We start from the raw sequence: 15,608 nt of genomic DNA, 5'->3' as shown, positions 1-15,608 counted from the left end.
CAAGAACAGCTCAAATAAGCAAAGAGAAACAACACATGAAGGTCAGTCTATTCGGAAAATTTCAAGAACTTTGAAAGTTTCTTTAAATGCAGTCGCAAAAACCGTCAAGCACTATGATGAAACTGTCTCTCATGAGGACCGCCAAAGGAAAGGAAGACCCAGAGTTACCTCTGCTGCAGAGGACAAGTTCATTAGTTACCAGCCTCAGAAATTGCAGCCCAAATAAATGCTTCTCAAGTAACAGACACATGTCAACATTAACTGTTCACAGGAGACTGTGTGAATCAGGCCTTCATGGTCGATTTGCTGCAAAGAAACCATTACTAATGGTGTGGGGGTGCTTTACTGGTGACAACGTCTGTGATTTATTTAGAATTCAAGGCACACTTAACCAGCCATGGCTACCACAGCATTCTGCAGCGATACGCCATCCCATCTGGTTTGCGCTTGGGACAATCATTTGTTTTTCAACAGGACAATGACCCAACACATCTCCAGGCTGTATAAGGGCTATTTGGCCAAGACTGAGAGTGATGGAGTGCTGCATCAGATGACCTGCCCTCCACAATCTCCAGACCTCAACCCAATTGAGATAGTTTGGGATGAGTTAGACGCGGAGTGAAGGAAAAGCAGCCAACAAGTGCCCAGCATATGTGGGCACTCCTTCGAGACTGTTGGAAAAGCATTCCAGTGGAAACTGGTTGAGAGAATGCCAAGAGTGTTCAAAGCTGCCATCAAGGCAAAAGGTGGCTACTTTGAAGAATCTCAAATATAAAATATATTTAGATTTGTTGAACACTTTTTTGGTTACAACATGATTCCATATGTGTTATGTCATAGTTTTGATGTCTTCACTATTATTCTACAATGTAGAAAATAGTAAAATAAAGAAAAACCCTGGAATGAGTACGTGTGTTCAAACTTTTGACTGGCACTGTATATTGGTACACTTGTTTCAGTTCCTGTATTGGCTTTGACAGAAAAAAATACAGATGACTTTGCACAGATGTATTTCATAAAGTAGTGTGTAGGCCTATGTGGTGAAAATATTGTCCGTGAGTATCAAAGTCTAATGTTGATACAGTCCCAACATATTTTGCAAGACAGCAGTCAAGTTTTCAAGATGTTAGATTTTCAAGACGCAAAATGTCACTTGCCACATCATCATGATGCTGCTTTGTGCTAGTGACATTTTGTGTCTCAACAGTCAAATGATGTGGCAAGTGACATTGCTTGAAAGTCCATTATCTTGGGACTGTATCAACAGGGGACTAATGGAAATATACCAAAATATTGTTTTTGAATGGTGTTTTCCTTAAGACTGAAGGCTGTGGAAAGTCCCTAAGGAAAGCCCCATACCATGTACACCACTTCCTAATGGTCATGAGTGTCAGTCACAGAGTTGCTGACCCTGTAACCTATGACATCACGGTTTGTTTGGATTCCCCATTGATCCCTGTGTCTAGCCTGTAGGCTTACACTATCGGGCATATCTCCTCTCTGGACTTTGCCTTATTGTCTCTCCATCTCTCTGTCTGGTCTGTGTGCATGTCTTTCTGTCTGTATTGTCCTGTAAGTATTGCACATGTGCCTGCCTGTCTCTTTCTCTGTGTGTGTCTGCTGAGGTGTGAGGATGGACAGTGAGGCTGGTGACCCAGTCACTTCACACGGCCCCTGCCCATACATTGTTCCTGAAAAATGGTAGACAAGAGTGGCATGCTCTGTGGTGACAAAACACCTCCCTGTCTTTAATCCCACAGTGGAGCACTAATCCACTGGCCACAGGGTCACATTATCTCACCTCCTCCTTCAACATATATACAGTGGCAAGAAAAAGCATGTGAACCCTTCGGAAATACCTGGATTTCTGCATAAATTAGTCACACAATTCATCTGATCTTCATCTAGGTCTCAACAATAGACAAACACAGTCTGCTTAAACTAATAACACACAAACAATTATACGTTTTCATGTCTTTATTGAACACACTGTGTAAACATTCACAGTGCAGGGTGGGAAAAGTATGTGAACCCTTGGATTTAATAACTGGTTGACCCTCCGTTGGCAGCATTAACCTCAACCAAACATTTTCTGTAGTTGCGGATCAGACCTGCACAACAGTCAGGAGGAATTTTGGTCATTCCTCTTTACAAAACTGTTTCAGTTCAGCAATATTCTTGGGATGTCTGGTGTGAACTGCTAACTTGAGGTCATGCCACAGCATCTCAATCGGGTTGAGGTCAGGACTCTGACTGGGCCACTCCAGAAGGCCTATTTTCTTCTGTTGAAGCCATTCTGTTGTTGATTTACTTCTGTGTTTTGGATCGTTGTCCTGTTGCATCACCCAACATCTGTTGAGCTTCAATTGGCGGAAAGATAACCTAACATTCTCCTGCAAAATGTCTTGATAAACTTGGGTATTCATTTTTCCGTCAATGACAGCAGGCTGTCCAGGCCCTGAAGCCATCCCAAACCATGATGCTCCCTCCACCATACTTTACAGTTGGGATGAAGTTTTGATGTTGGTGTGCTGTGCCTATTTTGCCAGTAGCGCTGTGTAACATCCAGGTGGACTTTTGCAAACTTCAGACGTGTAGCAATGCTTTGTTGGACAGCAGTGGCTTCTACCGTGGAGTCCTCCTATGAACACCATTCTTGTTTAGTGTTTTACGTAACGTAGACTCATCAACAGAGATGTAAGCATCTTCCAGAGATTTCTGTAAGTCTTTAGCTGACACTCTAGGATTCTTCTTAACCTCGTCGAGCATTCTGCGCTGTGCTCTTGCAGTCATCTTTGCAGGACGGCCACTCCTAGGGAGAGTAGCAACAATGCTGAACTTTCTCCATTTATAGACAATCTGTTTTACCGTGGACTGACTTTTAGAGATACTTTTGTAACCCTTTCCAGCTTTATGCAAGTCCACAATTCTTAATCTTAGGTCTTCTGAGATCTCTTTTGTTCGAGGCATAGTTCATATCAGGCAATGCATCTTGTGAATAGCAAACTCAAATTTTGTGAGTGTTTTTTATAGGGCAAGGCAGCTCTAACCAACATCTCCAATCTTGTCTCATTGATTGGACTCCAGGTTAGCTGACTCCTGACTTGAATTAGCGTTTGGAGAAGTCATTAGCCTAGGGGTTCACATACTTTTTCCAACCTACACTGTGAATATTTAAATTATGTATTCAATATAGATAATATGACTGTTATTACTTTAAGCAGCTATGTTTGTCTATTGTTGTGACTTAGATGAAGATCAGATCAAATTTGATGAAGAATTTATGCAGAAATCCATGTAATTCCAATGGGTTCAGATCCTTTTTCTCGCCACTGTAGATGTATGATCATCATTTGATCACCCTGTTGTTGTAGGAAATGTCCTGCATTGCAGGAAATGCAAACTTTTAGTGTATTCTAGGTTTAAAAAGGCTTCTAAAATGTGTAATTTCCACTTGCTTCCATTCAGCCACAAGAGCATTAGTGAGGTGGGGCACTGATGTTGGGCAATAATTAGGCCTGGCTAGCAGTCGGCATTTCAATTCATCCCAAAGGTGTTCGATGGAGTTGAGGTCAGGGCTCTGTGCAGGCCAGTCAAGTTCTTCCACACAGATCTTGACAAACAATTTCTGTATGGACCTCGCTTTATGCATGGGGGCATAGTCATGCTGAAATAGGAAAGGGCCTTCCCCAAACTGTTGCCACAAAGTTGGAAGCACAGAATCGTCTAGAATGTTATTGTATGCTGTAGCGTTAAGATTTCCCTTCACTGGGGGGCCTAGCCCAAATCATGAAAAACAGCCCCAAACCATTATTCATCCTCCACCAAACTTTACAGTTGGCACTATGCATGGGGCAGGTAGTGTTCTGCTGGCATCCGACAAACCCAGATTTGTCCGTCAGACTGCCAGATGGTGAAGCGTGATTAATCACTCCAGAGAAAGTGTTTCCAGGGTCCAATGGCGGCGAGCTTTACACCACTCCAGCTGACGCTTGGCATTGCGCATGGTGATCTTAGGCTTGTGTGCGGCTGCTCGGCCATGGAAACCCATTTCATGAAGCTCCCAGCGGTAGTGAGTGTTGCAACCGAGGACCGACAATTTTTACACACTACGCGCTTCAGTACTCTGTGGTCCCGTTCTGTGAGCTTGTGTGGCCTACCACTTCGCCACTGAGTCGTTGTTGCTCATAGAAGTTTCCACTTCACAATAACAGCACTTACAGTTGACCGGGGCAGCTCTAGCAAGGCAGAAATTTTACAAACTGACTTGTTTAAAAGGTGGCATCCTATGACAGTGCCATGTTGAAAGACACTGAGCTCTTCAGTAAGGCCATTCTACTGTCAATGTTTGTCTATGGAAATTGCATGGCTGTGTGCTCGATTTTATACAACCGTCAGCAACGGGTGTGGATGAAATAGTCGAACCCACTCATTTTAAGGGGTGCCCACATGCTTTTGTATATATAGTGTATAAGAGTTTAAGTAAAACATTTTCAACATAGTAGTGCACCCATAGCAATACTGTAGGCCTACTTTTAGGCCCAATCCATAACAAATCCAAATTTCGAGGCTGTCAATGTCAGCTTTAAGTTCAAAAGGTTTCAAAGGCTTTTCATCATCACACTGGGAACAACTTAATAGCCACTGACTATCATTGACTTTTGGACCCATTTCCTACAAACAGGAATGTGATAGCCTACATTGTTGCCAAACTCATGACAGCCAACTTCCTCAAAACAGTTACATTGTATCACAGAGGTTTTCCTATCAGTAGCAGTGCGTGGGTAAAATCACTGGGGAAGCCAGGCCAGTTAAAAAGCCATATTACAACCCATGTTGTGATATTTCCGTTGCTTCGTCTATAACCCATTAGTTCATACACCACAATAAGGCTGTGACAACAAAAATAGAACAACTACACAATGGTGTAAAGTACTTAAGTAAAAAGACTTTCAAGTACTACTTAAGTCGTTTTTTTGGGGTATCTGTACTTTACTTTACTGTTTATTATTTTGACCACTTTAACTTTACTATATTCCTTAAGAAAATAATGTACTTTTACTCCATACATTTTCCCTGACACCCAAAATTACTTGTTACATTTTGAATGCTAACAGGACAGGAAAATATGGTCTAATTCACATACTTATCAAGAAAACATCTCTGGTCATCCCTACTGCCTCTAAACAGGCGGCCTCACTAAACACATGCTTCGTTTGTAAATGGTGTCGGAGTGTGCCCTTGGCCATCTGTAAATTTAAAAAAAATAGAAAATGTGTCCCGTCTGCAATGCTTAATTTAAGGAATTAGAAATGTTTTATACTTATATTTGTACTTTTGATACTTGCAATTGAAGTCAGAAATTTACATACACCTTAGCCAAATACATTTCAACTCAGTTTTTCACAATTCCTGACATTTAATCCTAGTAAAAATTCCCTATTTTAGGTCAGTTAGGATCACCACTTTATTTTAAGAATGTGAAATGTCAGAATAATAGTAGAGAGAATGATTTATTTCAGCTTTTATTTCTTTCATCATATTCCCAGTGGGTCAGAAGTTTACATACACTCAATTAGTATTTGGTAGCATTGCCTTTAAATTGTTTAACTTGGGTCAAACGTTTTGGGTAGCTTTCCACATGCTTCCCACAATAAGTTGAGTGAATTTGGCCCATTTCTCCTGACAGAGCTGGTGTAACTGAGTCAGGTTTGTAGGCCTTGCTAGCACACACTTTTTTAGTTCTGCCTACAAATGTTCTATAGGATTGAGGTCAGGGCTGTGATGGCCACTCCAATGCCTTGACTTTGTTGTCCTTAAGCTATTTTGCAACAAATTTGGAAGTATGCTTGGGGTCATTGTCCATTTGGAAGACCCATTTAACTTCCTGACTAAAGTCTTGAGATGTTGCTTCAATATATCCACATAATTTTTCTCCTCATGATGCCATCTATTTTGTGAAGTGCACCAGTTCCTCCTGCAGCAAAGCACCCCCACAACATGATGCTACCACTCCCGTGCTTCACGGTTGGGATGGTGTTCTTCGACGTGAAAGCCTCCCCCTTTTTCCTCCAAACATAACGATGGTCATTATGGCCAAACAGTTCTATTTTTGTGTCATCAGAGAAGAGGACATTTCTCCAAAAAGTACAATCTTTGTACCCATGTGCAGTTGCGTAGTGTGGCTTTTTTATGGCGGTTTTGGAACAGTGGCTTCTTCCTTGCTGAGCGGCCTTTCAGGTTATACCGCTATAGGACTTGTTTTACTGTGGATATAGATACTTTTGTACCTGTTTCCTCCACCATCTTCACAAGGTCCTTTGCTGTTGTTCTGGGATTGATTTGCACTTTACACACCAAAGTACGTTAATCTCTAGGAGACAGAACATGTCTCCTCCCTGAACGGTATGACGTCTGCGTGGTCCCATGGTGTTTATACTTGCATACTATTGTTTGTACAGATGAACGTGGTACCTTCAGGCGTTTGGAAATTGCTCCCAAGGATGAATCAGACTTGTGGAGGTCTTTCCCATGATGTCAAGCAAAGAGAAACTGAGTTTGAAGGTAGGCCTTGAAATACATGCACAGGTACACCTAATTGACTCAAATGATGTCAATTATCCTTTCAGAAGCTTCTAAAGCCATGACATCATTTTCTGCAATTTTCCAAGCTGTTTAAAGGCACAGTCAACTTAGTGTATGTAAACTTCTGACACACTGGAATTGTGATACAGTGAATTATAAGTGAAATGATCTATCTGTAAACAATTGTTGGAAAAATAACTTGTCTCATGCACAAAGTAAATAAGTCCTTACCAACTTACCAAAACTATAGTTCGTTAACAAGAAATTTGTGGAGTGGTTGAAAAACGAGTTTTAATAACTCCAAGCTAAGTGTATGTAAACTTCCGACTTCAACTGTAAGTATATTTGAGCGATTATATTTCCTTTTGATACTTAAGTATATATAAAACCAAATACTTTTAGACTTTTACTCAAGTAGTATTTTACTGGGTGACTTTCACTTTTACCCGAGTCATTTTCTATTAAGGTATCTTTACTTTTACTCAAGTATGAAATTGGGTACTTGTTCCACCACTGCAACTACACATACGTTTGCTTCATCACAAAACCGAAGAGCAACGTCTGTCCAGCAATGTTCCCTTAATTATTTAGTTTTTGGGGCCCCGAGCTGTTATGCTGATGAAGGAGGACCCAAAAGCGACGTAATAGAAACAGAGTCTTTATTCCAGTCTTAAACAAACAATGATGTTCCTGGATATAATCCAAAGGTAATCCAAAACAGGAAACTGAAAACCTCTTGTCAGTAGAGAGGAACGACTGGAGACGCGACCACCGACTGCAGGTCGCTTCAGGAAGGCACAGACCGTAGCTGACATAGACACCTGCTCACACGCAACCTCTGACAAATGCAAAAACACAACAGGGCGGAACAAGGACACAGAGCAGCTAACCTCAAACAAGAATCCGACAAAGACAGAAGCAGAAAACAGAGGGAGAAATAGGGACTCAAATCAGAGGGCAAAATAGGGGACAGGTGTGAAAGAGTAAATAAGTTCGTTAGGAGAATGAGAACCAGCTGGGAGCAAGAACGGAACGATAGAGAGAGAGAGCGGGAGAGGGACAAAAGGGAGGAGGAGAGAGAGGAATAGAAAGAGGGAAAGAACCTAATAAGACCAGCAGAGGGAAGCACAGGGACAAGACATGAAGATCAAAGACAAAACATGACAGTACCCCCCCACTCACCAAGCGCCTCCTGGCGCACTCGAGGAGGAACCCTGGCGGCGACGAAGGAAATCATCAATCAACGAACGGTCCAGCACGTCCCGAGATGGAACCCAACTCCTCTCCTCAGGACCGAAACCCTCCCCATCCACTAAGTACTGTTGACCACGTCCCTGAGAACGCATGTCCATGATCCTCCGTTCCTTGTAAATAGGTGCGCCCTCGACAAGGACGGGAGGGGGGGAGGGAAGACGAACGGGGGCGCGAAGAAAAGGCTTGACACAAGAGACATGGAAGACAGGGTGGACGCGACGAAGATGTCGCGGAAGAAGCAGTCGCACAGCGACAGGATTAACGACCTGAGAGACACGAAACGGACCAATGAACCGCGGAGTCAACTTGCGAAAAGCTGTCGTAAGGGAAAGGTTACGAGTGGAAAGCCACACTCTCTGACCGCGACAATACCTAGGACTCTTAATCCTACGTTTATTGGCGACTCTCACAGTCCTCCCCGCAGACGAAGGCAGACCGGTACTAAAGTCTAAGGCGATCTGAGACCATGGTCGAGAAGGAATGGGAAGCGGTCTAAGACGACCGGCAGGAGGAGAGTTACCTGACTTAGTCTGCGCGCAGTCCGAACAAGCAGCCACGAAACGGCGCGTGTCCCGCTCCTGAGTAGGCCACCAAAACCGCTGGCGAATAGAAGCAAGCGTACCCCGAACACCGGGGTGACCAGCTAACTTGGCAGAATGAGCCCACTGAAGAACAGCCAGACGAGTAGAGACAGGAACGAACAGAAGGTTACTAGGACAAGCGCGCGGCGACGCAGTGTGAGTGAGTGCTTGCTTTACCTGTCTCTCAATTCCCCAGACAGTCAACCCGACAACACACCCTTCAGGGAGAATCCCCTCGGGTTCGGTAGAAACCACAGGAGAACTAAAGAGACGGGATAAAGCATCAGGCTTGGTGTTCTTATTTCCCGGACGATAGGAAATCTCGAACTCGAAACGAGCGAAAAACAACGCCCAACGAGCTTGACGTGCATTAAGTCGTTTGGCAGAACGGATGTACTCAAGGTTCTTATGGTCAGTCCAAACGACAAAAGGAACGGTCGCCCCCTCCAACCACTGTCGCCATTCGCCTAAGGCTAAGCGGATGGCGAGCAGTTCGCGGTTACCCACATCATAGTTGCGCTCCGATGGCGACAAGCGATGAGAAAAGTAAGCGCAAGGATGGACCTTATCGTCAGACTGGAAGCGCTGGGACAGAATGGCTCCCACGCCCACCTCTGAAACGTCAACCTCGACAATGAATTGTTTAGTGACGTCAGGAGTAACAAGGATAGGGGCGGATGTAAAACGCTTCTTGAGGAAATCAAAAGCTCCCTGGGCGGAACCAGACCACTTAAAGCAAGACTTGACAGAAGTCAGAACTGTGAGAGGGGCAGCCACTTGACCGAAATTACGAATGAAACGCCGAAAGAAATTAGCGAAACCGAGAAAGCGCTGTAACTCGACACGTGACTTAGGAACGGGCCAATCGCTGACGTCCTGGACCTTAGCGGGATCCATCTGAATGCCTTCAGCAGACAGATAATCCTCGAGAGCCTTACGTTCGGAAGCCGACAGAGAGAATAATCTACCCCGAGGGGAAGTGGTCCCCGGAAGGAGATCAATACAACAATCATACGACCGGTGAGGAGAAAGAGAGCTGGCTCTGGACCGACTGAAGACCGTGCGTAGATCATGATATTCCTCCGGCACTCCTGTCACATCACCAGGCTCCTCCTGAGTAGAGGGGACAGAAGAAACAGGAGGGATAGCAGACATTAAACACTTCACATGACAAGAAACGTTCCAGGATAGGATAGAATTACTAGACCAATTAATAGAAGGATTATGACATACTAGCCAGGGATGACCCAAAACAACAGGTGTAACAGGTGAACAAAAAATCAAAAAAGAAATAGTCTCACTGTGGTTACCAGATACTGTGAGGGTTAAAGGTAGTGTCTCACATCTGATACTGGAGAGAGGACTACCATCTAAGGCAAACATGGGTGTGAGCCTCCCTAACTCTCTGAGAGGAATGTCATGTTTCCGAGCCCATGCTTCGTCCATAAAACAACCCTCAGCCCCAGAGTCTATCAAGGCACTGCAGGAAGCAGCCGACCCGGTCCAGCGTAGATGGACCGACAAAGTAGTACAGGATCTTGATGGAGAGACCTGAGTAGTAGCGCTCACCAGTAGCCCTCCGCTTACTGATGAGCTCTGGCCTTTAACTGGACATGACATGACAAAATGTCCAGCAGAACCGCAATAGAAGCAAAGGCGGTTGGTGATTCTCCGTTCCCTCTCCTTAGTCGAGATGTGAATACCTCCCAGCTGCATGGGCTCAGTCTCTGAGCCGATGGAAGGAGATGGTTGAGATGCGGAGAAGGGAAACCCCGTTAACGCGAGCTCTCTTCCACGAGCTCGGTGACGAAGATCTACCCGTCGTTCTATGCGGATGGCGAGTGCAATCAAAGAGTCCACGCTGGAAGGAACCTCCCGGGAGAGAATCTCATCCTTAACCTCAGCGTGGAGTCCCTCCAGAAAACGGGCGAGCAACGCCGGCTCGTTCCAGTCACTGGATGCAGCAAGAGTACGAAACTCTATAGAGTAATCCGTTATGGATCGATCACCTTGACATAGGGAAGCCAGACCCCTGGAAGCCTCCTTCCCAAAAACTGAACGATCAAAGACCCGTATCATCTCCTCCTTAAAGTTCTGATAAACGTTAGAACACTCAGCCCTTGCCTCCCAGATAGCTGTGCCCCACTCCCGAGCCCGCCCAGTAAGGAGTGATATGACGTACGCGATCCGAGCTCTCTCTCCAGAGTATGTGTTGGGCTGGAGAGAGAACACAATATCACACTGGGTGAGAAAGGAGCGACACTCAGTGGGCTGCCCAGAGTAACATGGTGGATTATTAACCCTAGGTTCCGGAGACTCGGAAGACCAGGAAGTAGCTTGTGGTACGAGACGAAGACTCTGAAACTGTCCTGAGAGATCGGAGACCTGAGCGGCCAGGGTCTCAACGGCATGACGAGCAGCAGACAATTCCTGCTCGTGTCTGCCGAGCATTGCTCCCTGGAACTTGACGGTAGTGTTGAGAGAATCCATAGTCGCTGGGTCCATTCTTGGTCGGATTCTTCTGTTATGCTGATGAAGGAGGACCCAAAAGCGACGTAATAGAAACAGAGTCTTTATTCCAGTCTTAAACAAACAATGATGTTCCTGGATATAATCCAAAGGTAATCCAAAACAGGAAACTGAAAACCTCTTGTCAGTAGAGAGGAACGACTGGAGACGCGACCACCGACTGCAGGTCGCTTCAGGAAGGCACAGACCGTAGCTGACATAGACACCTGCTCACACGCAACCTCTGACAAATGCAAAAACACAACAGGGCGGAACAAGGACACAGAGCAGCTAACCTCAAACAAGAATCCGACAAAGACAGAAGCAGAAAACAGAGGGAGAAATAGGGACTCAAATCAGAGGGCAAAATAGGGGACAGGTGTGAAAGAGTAAATAAGTTCGTTAGGAGAATGAGAACCAGCTGGGAGCAAGAACGGAACGATAGAGAGAGAGAGCGGGAGAGGGAAAAAAGGGAGGAGGAGAGAGAGGAATAGAAAGAGGGAAAGAACCTAATAAGACCAGCAGAGGGAAGCACAGGGACAAGACATGAAGATCAAAGACAAAACATGACACGAGCAAATTTTTAGGTCTTGTGAGCAGAAACTTGAACCTTGTGAGAATTTTGTGAAACTTACATTACATTTACATTTAAGTCATTTAGCAGACGCTCTTATCCAGAGCGACTTACAAATTGGTGCATTCACCTTATGATATCCAGTGGAACAACCACTTTACAATAGTGCATCTAACTCTTTTAAGGGGGGGGGTTAGAAGGATTACTTTATCCTATCCTAGGTATTCCTTAAAGAGGTGGGGTTTCAGGTGTCTCCGGAAGGTGGTGATTGACTCCGCTGACCTGGCGTCATGAGGGAGTTTGTTCCACCATTGGGGTGCCAGAGCAGCGAACAGTTTTGACTGGGCTGAGCGGGAACTGTACTTCCTCAGAGGTAGGGAGGCGAGCAGGCCAGAGGTGGATGAACGCAGTGCCCTTGTTTGGGTGTAGGGCCTGATCAGAGCCTGAAGGTACGGAGGTGCCGTTCCCCTCACAGCTCCGTAGGCAAGCACCATGGTCTTGTAGCGGATGCGAGCTTCAACTGGAATCCAGTGGAGAGAGCGGAGGAGCGGGGTGATGTGAGAGAACTTGGGAAAGTTGAACACCAGACGGGCTGCGGCGTTCTGGATGAGTTGTAGGGGTTTAATGGCACAGGCAGGGAGCCCAGCCAACAGCGAGTTGCAGTAATCCAGACGGGAGATGACAAGTGCCTGGATTAGGACCTGCGCCGCTTCCTGCGTGAGGCAGGGTCGTACTCTGCGAATGTTGTAGAGCATGAACCTACAGGAACGGGTCACCGCCTTGATGTTAGTTGAGAACGACAGGGTGTTGTCCAGGATCACGCCAAGGTTCTTAGCACTCTGGGAGGAGGACACAATGGAGTTGTCAACCATGATGGCGAGATCATGGAACGGGCAGTCCTTCCCCGGGAGGAAGAGCAGCTCCGTCTTGCCGAGGTTCAGCTTGAGGTGGTGATCCGTCATCCACACTGATATGTCTGCCAGACATGCAGAGATGCGATTCACCACCTGGTTATCAGAGGGGGGAAAGGAGAAGATTAATTGTGTGTCGTCTGCATAGCAATGATAGGAGAGACCATGTGAGGATATGACAGAGCCAAGTGACTTGGTGTATAGCGAGAATAGGAGAGGGCCTAGAACAGAGCCCTGGGGGACACCAGTGGTGAGAGCACGTGGTGCGGAGACAGATTCTCGCCACGCCACCTGGTAGGAGCGACCTGTCAGGTAGGACGCAATCCAAGCGTGGGCCGCGCCGGAGATGCCCAGCTCGGAGAGGGTGGAGAGGAGGATCTGATGGTTCACAGTATCAAAGGCAGCCGATAGGTCTAGAAGGATGAGAGCAGAGGAGAGAGAGTTAGCTTTAGCAGTGCGGAGCGCCTCCGTGACACAGAGAAGAGCAGTCTCATTTGAATGACTAGTCTTGAAACCTGACTGATTTGGATCAAGAAGGTCATTCTGAGAGAGATAGCAGGAGAGCTGGCCAAGGACGGCACGTTCAAGAGTTTTGGAGAGAAAAGAAAGAAGGGATACTGGTCTGTAGTTGTTGACATCGGAGGGATCGAGTGTAGGTTTTTTCAGAAGGGGTGCAACTCTCGCTCTCTTGAAGACGGAAGGGACGTAGCCAGCGGTCAAGGATGAGTTGATGAGCGAGGTGAGGTAAGGGAGAAGGTCTCCGGAAATGGTCTGGAGAAGAGAGGAGGGGATAGGGTCAAGCGGGCAGGTTGTTGGGCGGCCGGCCGTCACAAGACGCGAGATTTCATCTGGAGAGAGAGGGGAGAAAGAGGTCAAAGCACAGGGTAGGGCAGTGTGAGCAGAACCAGCGGTGTCGTTTGACTTAGCAAACGAGGATCGGATGTCGTCGACCTTCTTTTCAAAATGGTTGACGAAGTCATCAGCAGAGAGGGAGGAGGGGGGAGGAGGGGGAGGAGGATTCAGGAGGGAGGAGAAGGTGGCAAAGAGCTTCCTAGGGTTAGAGGCAGATGCTTGGAATTTAGAGTGGTAGAAATTGGCTTTAGCAGCAGAGACAGAAGAGGAGAATGTAGAGAGGAGGGAGTGAAAGGATGCCAGGTCCGCAGGGAGGCGAGTTTTCCTCCATTTCCGCTCGGCTGCCCGGAGCCCTGTTCTGTGAGCTCGCAATGAGTCGTCGAGCCACGGAGCAGGACGGGAGGACCGAGCCGGCCTGGAGGATAGGGGACATAGAGAGTCAAAGGATGCAGAAAGGGAGGAGAGGAGGGTTGAGGAGGCATAATCAGGAGATAGGTTGGAGAAGGTTTGAGCAGAGGGAAGAGATGATAGGGTGGAAGAGGAGAGAGTAGCGGGGGAGAGAGAGCGAAGGTTGGGACGGCGCGATACCATCCGAGTAGGGGCAGTGTGGGAAGTGTTGGATGAGAGCGAGAGGGAAAAGGATACAAGGTAGTGGTCGGAGACTTGGAGGGGAGTTGCAATGAGATTAGTGGAAGAACAGCATCTAGTAAAGATGAGGTCAAGCGTATTGCCTGCCTTGTGAGTAGGGGGGGAAGGTGAGAGGGTGAGGTCAAAAGAGGAGAGGAGTGGAAAGAAGGAGGCAGAGAGGAATGAGTCAAAGGTAGACGTGGGGAGGTTAAAGTCACCCAGAACTGTGAGAGGTGAGCCATCCTCAGGAAAGGAACTTATCAGGGCGTCAAGCTCATTGATGAACTCTCCAAGGGAACCTGGAGGGCGATAAATGATAAGGATGTTAAGCTTGAAAGGGCTGGTAACTGTGACAGCATGGAATTCAAAGGAGGCGATAGACAGATGGGTCAGGGGAGAAAGAGAGAATGTCCACTTGGGAGAGATGAGGATCCCAGTGCCACCACCCCGCTGACCAGAAGCTCTCGGGGTGTGCGAGAACACGTGGGCAGACGAGGAGAGAGCAGTAGGAGTAGCAGTGTTATCAGTGGTAATCCATGTTTCCGTCAGTGCCAAGAAGTCGAGGGACTGGAGGGAAGCATAGGCTGAGATGAACTCTGCCTTGTTGGCCGCAGATCGGCAGTTCCAGAGGCTGCCTGAGACCTGGAACTCCACGTGGGTCGTGCGCGCTGGGACCACCAGGTTAGAGTAGCAGCGGCCACGCGGTGTGAAGCGTTTGTATGGTCTGTGCAGAGAGGAGAGAACAGGGATAGACAGACACATAGTTGACAGGCTACAGAAGAGGCTACGCTAATGCAAAGGAGATTGGAATGACAAGTGGACTACACGTCTCGAATGTTCAGAAAGTTAAGCTTACGTTGCAAAAACTCTTATTGACTAAAATGATATAGTACTGCTGGCTGGTGAAATAGGCTAGCTAGCAGTGGCTGCGTTGTTGACTTTGTTTGAAAGTGTAGCTGGCTAGGTAACCTCTAACTGGCTAGGTAACCTCGACAATTACTCTAGACTACACAATTATCTTGGATACAAAGACGGCTATGTAGCCAGCTAAGATCAAACAAATCAAACTGTTGTACTGTAATGAAATTAAATGTAATACTACCTGTGGAGCAAAGCGGAATGCAACTACTCGCTCCAACCCGGAAGTGCGTATCGTAGAGGGAGAGGCAATAGAAGTGTTGTTTCTTGTATTATTGTCTTTTGTGTCTTTAGAGGACTGCTTCACCTTAATGTCCCCTTTCCCCCCTTTCCCTTTTCTTCTGTCCTTATTTTGTTTAATTGTTTTGTTTTATTTTATTTAACTTCTGATGCACGTTTACAGTGAACACTGAGGCTGTACCCTTACAGTTTTAGACAGTAGCCAATAGTCTATTGTGGCGATTTTAGCATAATGTCGGCCTTGTGGCCTACCAACAAAACCCATAACATTTTCACATGGAAATAGCTTTGATATCTATGATGTAGCCTACAGTAGCCTATATACGGTGTTCAATGCAGGCCTACATTGCATGAGACTTATAAAACGTTTTTACATCATAAAGGGTTTGACATTAATTAATGATTTGTTAACTTAGTCTGTAACACAGGTCCGCCTGGCCTTGCTGCTATTCCAGTTTCAGCTGTTCTGCCTGCAGTTATGGAACCGCCACCTGTCCCAGACCTGTTGTTTTTCAACTCTTAATGATCAGCTATGAAAAGCCAACTGAAAATTATTCA

Source organism: Salvelinus fontinalis, chromosome 24 (assembly GCF_029448725.1).
Source record: "Salvelinus fontinalis isolate EN_2023a chromosome 24, ASM2944872v1, whole genome shotgun sequence".
In the NCBI taxonomy this organism is placed as follows: domain Eukaryota; kingdom Metazoa; phylum Chordata; class Actinopteri; order Salmoniformes; family Salmonidae; genus Salvelinus; species Salvelinus fontinalis.
Note: the sequence above shows the minus strand (reverse complement) of the source record.